Source organism: Trachypithecus francoisi, unplaced genomic scaffold (assembly GCF_009764315.1).
Source record: "Trachypithecus francoisi isolate TF-2019V2 unplaced genomic scaffold, Tfra_2.0 Lachesis_group11, whole genome shotgun sequence".
NCBI lineage: Eukaryota > Metazoa > Chordata > Mammalia > Primates > Cercopithecidae > Trachypithecus > Trachypithecus francoisi.
In genome coordinates, this window is record NW_022681456.1 from 126,632,107 (window position 1) to 126,645,056 (window position 12,950).

Sequence of the window (12,950 nt, forward strand, 5' to 3'; positions counted from 1 at the left end):
ACCACGCCCGGCTAATTTTTTGCATTTGTGGTAGAGATGGGGTTTCACCGTGTTAGCCAGGACAGTCTCGATCTCCTGATCTTGTGATCCACCCACCTCGGCCCCCCAAAGTGCTGGGATTTCAGGTGTGAGCCACCGTAACTGGCCAAAAGTAAGAATTTCTAATAATTAAAGCTGCCCAATAATAATGTCTATTCACAAGTTATTGAACTAACTGCCTTTTAAAGAAAATGCTTAAGCTCAAACTTTCAGAAACATCAGCTATTCTAGCAAGAGGATTTCTGTGTGATATGGTAGTATAAATTAAGATGAATTTGACTTCCAGTTCCTTTCTAAGACTACTTCCCACTCAAAGGTTTTGTATTTAGCCTAATTGTCTCTCCAAATCAATACCCTGCTCTGAGAATCAGGAGACCTGGATTTCAAATCCGATTTTGTAAGAACTAGCTGTGCAAGTCACTTCTCTCTGGCTTCAGATTTTTTTTTCCCTTCCATTCAGAAAGTGAGAGGGGTGAATTATATGACATCTAGGCTTACTCCTAAAGGAATATTCCATTTCTTATATATTTTTTGAAATTTTAAAAATAATTGAATTAGATAAATTATCATTAATTAGGTGAAACTAGACTCTTTGGGATCTTATCTTACAAAGCATAAATTTCTAGGCCTACTTGAAGAAGTTATTTATTCATTCCCCTGTCTCAGACCCTGACAGGGCTATCTAAGAAGGCAGGCAGCCCACTAATTGCTTATAGCAGTGTGAAAATGAACTAACACCTAAATGTCCATCAGCATGGTTGAATAAGCCATGATATGTCTATCCAAAAAAACACTAAGTAGCAGTTAATGAGAGGGTAGCATTGTAAAAATCTACATATCATAGGAGTGAGGGATATAAACAAGTTGTAGAACAACATATTCAACACAATATTTCCAACCACAGATAAATGTCATTTGACCTACACATAATGAGCCCTGTACTTTGCTTTTAATTTTTCTGAATTGGTGGCTAACATTTCAAATGGATAAATTTTACATTAAAGTATAGATTTATTCTTTTAAAGAAGATTGACTTTTAAATCAAAACTGATAATTTATTGTGTATATAACAAAATACATGACAATAATAGCACAACTGGATGGAGGATATGGAGAATGGAAATATACTGTCCAGAGGTTCTTAGACTCTACTTTTAATGATATATTTCAGGGTAGGCTTAATAATTTAGAGATTACTGTGAACTCTAGAGCACCCCTTAAAAATTACAACAAAGAGGTAAAGCTAATAAGCCAATAATATAGATGAAATGGAATCATCAAAGTACTCAATTAACCAAGAAAAGAAAAGACCAAAAAGAAAAAAGGAAACAAAAAATAGATGGAACAAAGATAAAAGAAATAGCAAGCTGATCAATTTAAACCCAAACGTTAAACACATTAAATCTAAATGGTATAAACACCACAATTAAAAAGCAGAGATTATCAGATTGGAAAAGAAAGCAAGACTCAGCTAAATATATTCTATAAGAAATTCAATTTAAATATCAAGACACAGATAAGGTAAAATAAAAGGTAAAATAAAATGATGAAAAATATATACCATGCAAATATTCATCATGAGATAGCTAGAATGGCCATATTAATATCAAAAAGTAGACTTTAGAAAGAAGAGCATAACCAAGGGCAAATAAGTATATTTAATAATGATATACTTGAGTAACTTCCTCAATAATTTATAACAGTCCTAAATGTGTGTGCATCTCGTAATAACATTTCAAGATACACAAAGCAAAAACTGATAGAATTTAAGGGAGAAATAAAAAATCAGTAATTATAGCTAGATATTTCAACACTCTTCTCTCAGTAATTGACAGAACGAGTAGACAAAATGTCAATTGAAGACTTAAACAACACTATCAGCCAACTTGTTCTAATTAACATTTTTAGCACACTGTATCCAACAACAGTAGAATACACATTCAGTGCACATCCACCAGAATAAATTATGTTTTGGGCCATAAAATGAGTCTCAATACATGTAAGAGAGTTCAAATCACACAAAGCATGATTTCAACCACAATGACATTAAATTTTAAAATGGCTTTTAAGAATTTTTAAAAAGCTAATTATAGATGTATTGGAGGGGTTGAGAGTCTCCAGAAATAAATTTGCTTGAAGTCATTAAGTGTTGAACTGAACTGTCTTCCTGACTTTTAAAGTGAAACAAAGCAAGACTGATTGTCTCACTCTTTTTACTCCTTCAAGGCCACAGACCCTTTCAAGACTTATCATCTAAGATCCAGAATTCCCTTGTCACAGAAACAAAGTAGGCAGTTGCTCATGAGGTGTGTTTTGAAGTGTCCATTGAAAAGCTTCCATCTCCCAATATCATCCCTATTGCCTGTCATGGTGACTGCTGTTAAACTTGTGGGGGCATTTTGTTGAGGAATGTAATTATGCAACACTTAAACCCCAAAAGAGATGTGAACATCAGTCATAAACATTTCAGAGTAAACCACTTTGTCAGATGTAAACAAGTCAGGCCATTAGTATACCAATGTGTTTTTTATGGAGATCATGAGAAAAAAATCCAAGTATATACATTATGGTTCTATCGAAGTAGAACAAGCCTGGATGGGATGCTTCTGCACATGCCCTGAAGAAGCTCACAGTAGTGAGCATTAAAGAAAGAGCAAGATGGCAAAAATCCAGATACAGTGCAGGAAAGAAGGTAAAATAAAATGATGAAAAATATATACCATGCAAATCTTGCAGACCCAGGGCAATTTATGACTTTCTTATGGTCACTTGTGTAATGGAAGGGCAAGACCACTAGTGCCAGAAAACTGGTTCTGGCCTCCACTGTAGGTGTTGTTGCAGATCTGATCAGAGTAAAGATTTCCTTTCTCACTTTTCTCTGCCTGTTTAGGGGGGAGCCTTCATTAAAAATAAAGAGAAGCCTTCATTTAGGGCTTCTCATATGCAGGTGGGATTTACCAATATTTGTTGGATTACACTGCATTTTCCTCTGTTAGAATGCAATCTCTTTAAGGAGTATAGCATTAAACCTAATCAGTAAGATGTGTGTTACAGTAAATATGGAGAATTCTCTCCCAAGGAAATTATGATGGGAAGGAAAGAATAGAGATAGTAGATAACATTTTGAAGAAGTCACACAAGGTGCAATAGAGCATTAGAACTTATTCCTCCTATCGATGCTTTTATACTGTTGGTGGGAGTGTAAATTAGTTCAACCATTGTGGAAGACAGTGTGGCAACTCCTCAAAGACCTAGAGGCAGAAATACCATTTGACCCAGAAATGCCGTTACTGGGCATACACCCAAAAGAATAGAAATCATTCTATTATAAAGATACATGCACACATATGTTCATTGCAGCACCATTCACAATAGCAAAGACATGGAATCAACCTAAATGCCTATTAATGATAGAATGGATAAAGAAAATGTGGTACATATACACTATGGGATACTATGCAGTCATAAAAAGGAATGAAATCATGTCCTTTGAATGAACATGGATGGAATTGGAAGCCATTATCCTTGGCAAACTCATGCAGGGACAGAAAACCGAATACCACATATTCTTACCTATAAGTGGAGCTGAATGCTGAGAACACGTGGCCACATAGGTTGGGGGAGAAAACAGACACAGGGGCCTGTCGGAGGGGGACGTGAAGGGAGGGAGAGCATCAGGAAGAATAGCTAATGGATGCTGGGCTTAAAACCTGGGTGATGGGATGATTTGTGCAGCAAACCACCGTGGCACACATTTACCTATGTAACAAACCTGCACATCCTGCACATGAACCCCTGAACTTAAATGTTGAAGAAGAAGAAAAAAAAAGAACTTACTTATTCCTCCTATGTAGCTGTAATTTTCTATTCATTATCTAGCCTCTCCTTATCCCCCACTTTCCTCCCCTTTAACCAGCTTCTATTATCAATATTCTAATCTCTACTTCTATAACATCAGCTTATTTAGCTTCCAAATGTGTAAGAACATGTGGTATCTGTCTTTCTGTGCCTGGCTTATTTCATTTAATATAATGTACTCCCGGTTCATTCATGTTGTTGCAAATGACAAGATTGCATTCTTTTTTATGGCTAAATAGTATTTCACTGTGTATATATACCACATTTTTAATCTAATCATATGTTGAGGGACACAGGTTGATTCTGTATCTTGGCTATTATGAACAGTGCTACAGTAAACAGAGTAGTGCAGATATACCTTTGGCACACTGATTTCATTTCCTTTAGCTATCCACCCAGCAGTGGGATTTTTGGATCGTATGCTAGTTCCAATTTTAGTTTTTTTGAGAAACTTCCATACTGTTTTCCAAATTGGCTGTACTAATTTACATTTCCATCAACAGTATATCTGTTTCCTTTTCTCCACATCCTTGCCAGCGTTTGTTATTTTTTTGTCTTTTTGGTAATAGCCACTCTAATTGGGGTGAGATGACGTCTTACTATGGCTTTTATTTGCATTTCCCTGATGATTAGTAATGTTGAACATTTTCTCATATACTTGTTGGCCACTTGTATGCCTTCTTTAAAAAACTGTCGTTTAGATCATTTTTCCATTTTTAAATCAATTTTTCTGCTGTTCAGTTGTTTGAATTTCTTATATATTCTGCATATTTATTCTTTGTTGGATAAGTAGTTTTCGAATGTTTTCTCCCATTCTGTGAGTTGTTTCTATTAGTTGTTTCCTTTGCTTTTTTAAGAAGTGTTTTCATCAGATATAATCTCATTTATCTATTTTTTTCTTTTGTTGCCTATGCTTTTGAGGTTTTTATAAAACCTTTGCCCAAACCAATGTCCTGAAGTATTTTTCCTGTGTTTTCTTCTAGTACTTTCATAGTTTCAGGACCATAATCCATTTGGAATTGGTTTTTCATATGGTGAGAGATAGGTATCTAGTTTCATTCTTCTGCATATGGATATTCAGTTTTTCCAGCACCAATTACTGAAAAGACTATCCTTTCCTCCAATGTATGTTCTTGGTGCCTTTGTTGAAAATCAGTTGGCTGTAAACACACGAATTTATTTCTGGGTTCTTTATTCTTTTCCATTGGTCTCTATGTCTGTTTTTATGCCAGCACCATGCAGTTATGGTTACTATAGCTTTGCAGTATATTTTGAGGTCAGGTAGTATGATTCCTCCAGGTTTTTTATTCCCCTCAGGGTTGTTTCGGCTATTGGGCATCTTTTATGATTGATGTTGAATTTTATCAAATGATTTTTCTGCATCTATTGAGATGATCACAGTTTTTACCCCTCATTCTGTTGATGTGATGTATCACATTTATTCATTTGTGAATGGTGAACTATGCTTGCAGCCCTGGGATAAATTCCACTTGATTATGTTGTATAATCTTTTTGATGTGTTGTTGACTTTGATTTGATTTGCTAGTATATTGTTGAGGATGTTTGCATCTATGTTCATCAGGGGTATTGGCCTGTAGTTTTTTTCTGTAGTGTTCTTGCCTCATTTTAGTATTTGGATAATGCTGGCCTCACTGAGTTTGGTAGAATTTCCTCTCTTTCAATTTTTTGGAATAGTTTGAAGATAATTAGTGTTACTTCTTTAAATATTTGATAGAATTCAGGCATGAAGTCATCCGGTCGTGGGCTTTTCTTTGTTTGGGATACTTTTTATTATAGCTTCAGTGATGTTACTTGTTATTGGTCTGTTCAGGTTTTCTATTTATTCCTGTTTCAATCTTGGTGGGTTGTATGTGTCCAGAATTTGCTTATTTCCTCTAGGTTTTCCCATTTGTTTGTATACAGTTGTTCATAATAGTCTCCAATCACCCTTTGTATCTGTGATATCAGTTGTAATGCCTTCTTTTTTGTTTCTAACTCTTTTGAGTCTTTTCTCTTTTTTTTTTTTTTTGGTTAATCTAGCTAATGGCTTGTCAATTTTGCTTATCTTTTCCAAAAAAAAAGTCCAACTTTTTGTTTTGTTGATCTTTTGCATATTTTTTAGTCTCTATTTTGTTAATTTGTACTCTGATGTTTATTTTTTCTCCTACTAATTTTGGGCTTAGTTTGTTCTTCCTTTTATTTTATTTTTTGCAAGAGGTGCATCATTAGAGTTTTGTTTGTTTCTTTGTTTGTTTTGTTTGTTTTTTGTTTTTTTTGACAGAGTCTTGCTCTGTTGCCCAGGCTGGAAGACAGTGGGGCAGTCCTGGCTCACTGCAATTCTTGTGCCTGGGTTCAGGCAATTCTTGTGCCTCAGCCTCCTGAGTAGTTGGGACTATAGTTGTGCCCCACCACACCAAGCTCATTTTTGTATTTTTGGATGGAGACAGGGTTTTGCCATGTTGACCAGGCTGGTCTCAAACTCCTGACCTCAAGTGATCCACCCACCTTGGCCTCTCAAAGAGTTGGGATTATAGGCGTGAGCCACCATGCCCAGCCTCATTAGGTTGTTGATTTGAAATTTTTCTCTCTCTCTCTTTCTCTCTCTCTTTTTTTTTTTTTTTTTGCATTTACTGCTAAAACTTCCCTGTTGTTAGGGGGATATAAAGGACACAAAAGAAACTTCAACTGCCTCGCAACATGACCAATAATTGATCATAGGTAACTCTTAAAGATACCCACTCTGTCCACAAAAATGGCTTATCAGCAACTGTGTTCCTGCTATGTGACTCTAACTTCACAGCCACAAGTGGTTGGAACAGAGGTGAATATCTGATTGAAGTTGAATCAGAGCTATTATCTCTCTCAAGCATTGACCTGAGACAGGGATTGGGAGCTGGGAGTGAGTCAGCCTCAACAGTGCTATTCTGGAGGGTGTGTCCACATGCTGCAGCTGTGGCATGCGCTTGTAGAGCTGGATTGTTCAACTTCTAGATTTCATGAGCTCCACAATGCTTCCAAAAATGCTCACTTTTGCTTAAACATACTTGAATTGATTTCTGTTATTTTTAACAATAGAAATGTAATTAACAGAAAAACAAATTTTGTTGGGGAAAAAAAGTCCTCCTTTTCTTCTTCATTGTGTTTCCCATTTCTGAGAGCAAGAGCCTTGGCTGGTCATTGAGAGGCCCGAAGGAAAGTGCTCAGGCTTAAAAGTCACACTAAAATCAGGTTGAATCCCAGTTCTATCACTTTCTATGAGCTCTGTGACCTTGAGAATCTTATCCAAGTTCTCCAAGACACAGTTTCTTCATCTGAAAAAAGGAGTTAGTAATCTTTCTGTTATTGGTCCATTGTGGGGAATAAAAGAGCCAATATAGGCAAAAGGCCTGGCATGTAGTAATTGCCAAGTGAAAGCTAGTTCTGAATTTTTCCTCCTGTGTTGTTTCAATTTTTCATTCATTCATCAGCCAGTGTTTCCACAAGCATGTAGATACTCTGGAGGCTCTAAGGAGGTTTTTCTTTAAGGCTCTTGAACAACTTAGCTTTTGCTCATTCTTCAAGTATGCTGGTATATGCACAATAGAGACAACATGGTGTTGTGGTGTGAGTACAGAATAGGGAAAAAGAGAGCGAGTTCCAGTACTGACTTGGACCATGGACACAGTTGTGAGACTTACACATACTGTTTCCTCTATCTGAGCCTGTTTCTCCATCTGTACAATAAAAAAGTGGTGTATATTAGAATTCCTAGTGTGAATTAGTATGTACCCAACAGGGATGCTACTGGCATTTTGGGTGGGATAATTTTTCATTATGTAGAAGAACTGGTCCTCATACTAGATGATGTTTAGTATCCCTGGTCCCCACCTTCTAAATGCCAATAGAGCCTCCAGACATTGTGACCAAAATGTCCCCACAGATTTTCAGACACAATGAGGTAGGCACTATGACCTAGGTTGAGTATCACTTTGTCAGGCAAAAATAAAATGGATGCAGTGATCATAGTTTTATGAGACATCAGATTAAGCAAAGTTGAATAGACTTCTTTAGAGTGGGATTTCTTCAAACCTTTTATGTGAATGTACACCATGAATGGGTCTATTTTTCCCTTAACCCAGTTCTTACTTGGGATGGAGCTTGGATACATCAATAAAGAGCAGATTTATGTCCCAGGGAAACTGATTTTGTACACTCAGTGTGAACCACAAGCTTATGCATTCCATGTTACCACAACTTCATGCCAGTGCAGAGCAACCCATTGTCTAAGAGACAACATATAATAATAATTGTTGTTATTGTTAGAGAGTCCAATATAAGAAAACTCTGGCTGTTATATACTTTTTCAATCTGTCTACAAGCAATTCCCCTGCAGGAAAGAAGAGTAAGAGTAAGAAGGTTTAGGTGGGAAAGCTAAATGGTATGCTTTAGCTAGAAAAATGCAAGAATGAAATGGAGCAATGGAGCATGTCTGGTCTCCACACTTCATTTGGATTTAACAGGCCAAGCTTGCTGAAGCAGCCACAGCAGAAGAGTAAAAGTCTCTCCCCTGTGTCCACACTAATTTAATATTTCATTACCATTGAAGATTGAATTTTACTTTTTCAGGTCTTACCTCTCCATCTAAACATGGGCCCTATTCCAAGATACACAGCTCAGCCATGGAGTTCACAGCTTCATTTGCAGAGATGGTCTTGAAGGTCTAGAACAGATTCTCTTGGTTGCCATTACATTTTCGTTAAAATTCTGCCACACAAGTTGGTTCTGTTCCAGTTTCCAACTTCTCCTGTGACTGGTGTTGGCTGATCTGATTTAAAAAGTTGACTAGAACTAGGGCCACTATGAAAGGTGTTCTCAACAAAATATTTTCAGGGGCTTCAAGGAAACCTCAAGGAGTCACCAGAAAGACTGTCCAGACAGTTCTGGGGAGAGGCCAGACCTGTGACCTGGGAGTGGCCAGCTGGGAACAGGGGCCAGGAGCCCGTCATCTCAATTTTGGCATATTTAAGCTAATTTACTAAATAATTCACTCATTTATTGAACAAATATTTATAGAGAACCTACTCTGTGCTAGGCACTGCTTTTGATACTGGGAAAACAGCAGAAAGGTTCAAGTCAAGGTCCTTGAACTTTTTTAGCTTGCATTAAAGTAAGGGAGACAGACAATAAACAACTAAGCAAGTAAATAAATAAAATGTTGGGAACAGACAAGTCCCATGAAAGAAAAATCAGGGAAAAGGATTAGTGGGTGATGAGATGGGGTTAGAAGTAGACTCTTTTATAGAGAGTGGTCAAAGACAGCCTCTCTAAGAGGGTGATAGCCAAGCAGAGGCATAAATGAAGGGATGAGCTGTATGACCATTTGAGGAAAGGGCATTGTAGGCAGAGGGAAACACAGCTGGGATGCTTTAAGTAGAAATAAAGTTGTCATGCTCAAGAAAAGCCTGAAGGCCAGTGTAGCTAATGCAAAGTGACCTATGTAGGAAGTGGTAGACAAGGAGATCAGGGAAATATTCAGGGCCCAGACTGTGCAGAGGCCTAAAGGCTGTGGGAAGTAACTTGACTTTTGAAGGTTTAGAGCAAATCTGTTTCATATTTAACAAAACCATCTGAACTGATAGTTGGAAAAGAAAAAGCTGGAGGTAGCAAGAACGGAAAAAGGAATAGATCACATTGGGTCATGATTAGGACCGAGAAGTTTGGTTAGGATACTTGCAGTATTTCAGGCAAAGGTGGTGGAATGGGCTAGCATGATACTGGGGGAAACATTAAAAACTGCTTGGATTGAGAATGTTCCAAATATTTCATTTACTCCCCTAATTTTCCAAATCTTTCTACATTAGCTTAGGGCCAGCTGACTATTTCTGGCCAATGAGTAGAACTGATACATGTCACTTTCCAGAATATGGGAGTTAATAGATGTTGTGTCTCCTCATTTCTTTCCTCCCTTTACACAGCAGTCTTGGGCATGATGCCAATACATGCATGCCAAAAGATGGATGAGGGTCTCCTGACCCATATTGGGCAACTTTTTCTTACGCTAAACTCAGAGATAAAGTGTTTATTTTGGCATCTAACATTGTTTACCTTGGGAAACACAGTACATATTTTGGAGTTGAATTCAATAGGACTTGCTAAGGGGATGAAAGAAAGAGAAGACTCCAAGATGACTCCACACTTTTTTTTTTTTTTTTTTTTTGCTAGATCATGAGGATGAATTAGATGTCACTATGCAGATGGAGAACACTAAGAAGGAGTATCAGGCTTGAAACCAAAAGTTTGAATTTGGACATGTTAAGTTTTCATTGCTCATTAAGCATCCAAAAGAACCTTCTAAGCAGATGATTGAACACCTAGTTTGGAGTTCAGAGGAGGGTTATGTCTGTCAATACAGATTTGGTAGTCATCATCATTCAGATTGGGATTCAAGACCATGGAACTAAATAAGGTTATCCAGGAAATTAATGCAGGCAGAGAAGGGTATTATTAAATATTATGAGGGAATAGTACTCAACTCAGTGTGGTCTCTGGTTTATTGGAGGGGCAATACAGCAAATCAAACAGATAATGATTACCCACCACACACACCTTTTCTCCCCTCTCCCACACCTGGTCTAATTTTGGTCTGGCTTCTAGAGGATGATTATATGGTGATGATGGTGGTTTCCAAGAAGAGATGAAGGTGGTACCTAAAGAGTAACAGGAGGATGGAGTTGCTTTGCACAGGATAGCCAATCTTGGATCTTCATCAAGTTAGAAGATTCTTTCACCCCAGCCTAAATAATCTCTATTTGTAGTCTTCTAACCCAATACCCTCTTTACTATAGCAAACTCAGCCTCCCATGATGGACCTCCAATGTAGGCTATGGGAGGCTGATTTAAATTGGGGTGAGAAGAACTTCAAAACTGAAGATTGTTGCAAATTTCGCTGTCCTGGGCATTTAACAGGTAGGGCTTCATTTGCCTTATTTTTAAAAAGGGAAAGAGGAAGGATGTCAGCAAAAATAACAGAGTAAGAACTTGTAAACATTTTCCAAAGTAACTAAAAATTAGCAAAATGGTCCAAATCAATCAGAGTTTTTCAGAACTCTGGAAATAAACCAGCAGAAACTCAGTAAGAACAGCAAGACCTGTGGCATTTAATGTTTTTTAGTGCCATCTTCCACTCTGCAGCTCCACTGTAGCCTCAAAAAAATGGTAGCCCACATGTCCAGTGCAGTATGGCAGCCACTGGTAGGAGCAGAAGAGACCTAGAACTTTTTCAATTCACTCCCAAATAATTGTTATTATTTTACCTGTTTGGTGGTTCCTTAGAACATTCCACTTATGAGATTGACTCAGAGCTCATTCAGAATGTGCAAAGCCTTTTCCTTGGCAGGACAGAGAGAAAGCACTTGTTGGAACAATTATAGGCAAGTGTTTTAACTTTGTAGCTGCATGAGGTGATGGCTAACAGTTAGGATAAAGTATAGACTAACCAGAAGCTTAAAGGGAGGAGCTGGGAAATGAAATATCAATAGGGCTTTCAAAAGATACTCCTGAAAATCTAAAAGGTCGTATGCATGCACAGGCTTCTGTACATGCATAGAGAAAATGTGAGAAGTCCTTAAGCTTTAACCTCTGACTGACTTTGAGGCTCTACACAAGCAGGAAGTGAAGGCTAAGACAGAGCTGTAAAATGCCTGGTTGGGTGTTAAAGACTGCCTTAAAACATACAACATCCCAGTCTTGGCAAAGTCTTGTTGGTAGATTTATCGAAAAGAATTACGTTTTGCTGCAACTGACAGAAAATCTAAATAAAATAAAGCAGACAATAGAAAACAAAACAAAAGAAAACCAACAACACAGGGACTTAAACAAGATAGTTTATTTCTCTCCAATGTAATGAAAGCCAGAGGTAAACACTTCAGGACTGGAATTACAGCTCTGGACATAAGATCCAGGCTCCTTCTAGTTTTCCATGTAACATACCTAGGGTAGCCCATGTCCTCTGAGCTTAAGATGGCTGCTAGACTTCAGCTATTATATTGGCATTCCAAGGGCAGGATGGACTAAGGAGCAAATAAGAAAGGAACAAATGATACTCATCGCTATTGTTTTTTTTTTTTCTTTAATTTTTATTTTTTGAGACAGAGCCTCGCTCTGTCACCAGTCTGGAGTGCAGTGGCATGATCTCAGCTCGCTGCAACCCCCGCCTCCTGGGTTCAAGCCCTGCCTCAGCCTCCCAAGTAGCTGGACTACAGGCATGTGCCACCATGCCCAGCTAATTTTTGTATTTTTAGTAGAGATGGGATTTCACCATGTCGGCCAGGATGGTCTCAATCTCTTGACCTTGTGATCTGCCCACCTTGGCCTTAGCTATCTTTTAAGGTTTCCCAGAAGTGAAACCTTAGACCGAGTGTTGGAATGGTTCATGAGTGTAGGTTGGAATGGTTCATCACGTGACTACATCTAGCTGCAAGAGGGGATGAAAACTGTCGGTTTTAATATAAGAGGCCTTAGGCTCAGCTTACAACTGGGGACAACAGGAAGACGGAAATAATGGATATTTGGGTAGGCAACTGGCAGTCTCTCCCATTATATGATTGGATAGCTGGTGGTGGAAGAGTAAAGAGATACTGAGATCAACATCAAAGTTGGCATAGGGTAAAGACACAGACTGCACAAAAGGATGGCCATCAACTGGGAACAATATCAATGATGGTCCAGGATCCAAAATGGAACAAATCCTGTGCTAAAAACAAAATCTTACTCTCAAGTTGCAAGAAGGTCTTGTTTCAAGAACTAGTTAAGACATCCTTTTATACTCCCTAGTCAGTGGTTTTGGAGTAAGAGAATTAAGATATTCAGCAAAATACTGTTTTTGCCTAGATGACTTTCCGGTCTTTTAAAACCCAAGAGCCCATCAAATAAAATTGAGAAAATTTAGTGTAGTATACTCTTGGAGATTAATAATAACTATAATATATTCCAGGCTAAGTGATGCCCTGCAGTAAAGAAACTTAACTTTGTAAAAGCTAGTGCATATAGTTATTTGACCAACACGTTTTCCAGCA

At 37.8% G+C, this 12,950-nt stretch overlaps 1 long non-coding RNA gene across 1 annotated transcript in view; it reads right to left on the bottom strand.

Moving 5' to 3' along the window:
* LOC117091119 overlaps positions 1-9,916 on the bottom strand; it is a 28,643-nt gene extending 18,727 nt beyond the window's left edge. The window contains exon 1 of the long non-coding RNA XR_004440243.1: positions 8,510-9,916. This is a non-coding gene — a long non-coding RNA (uncharacterized LOC117091119). The remainder of the gene's footprint in view (positions 1-8,509) is intronic.
* Between the last annotated feature and the right edge of the window lie 3,034 nt (positions 9,917-12,950).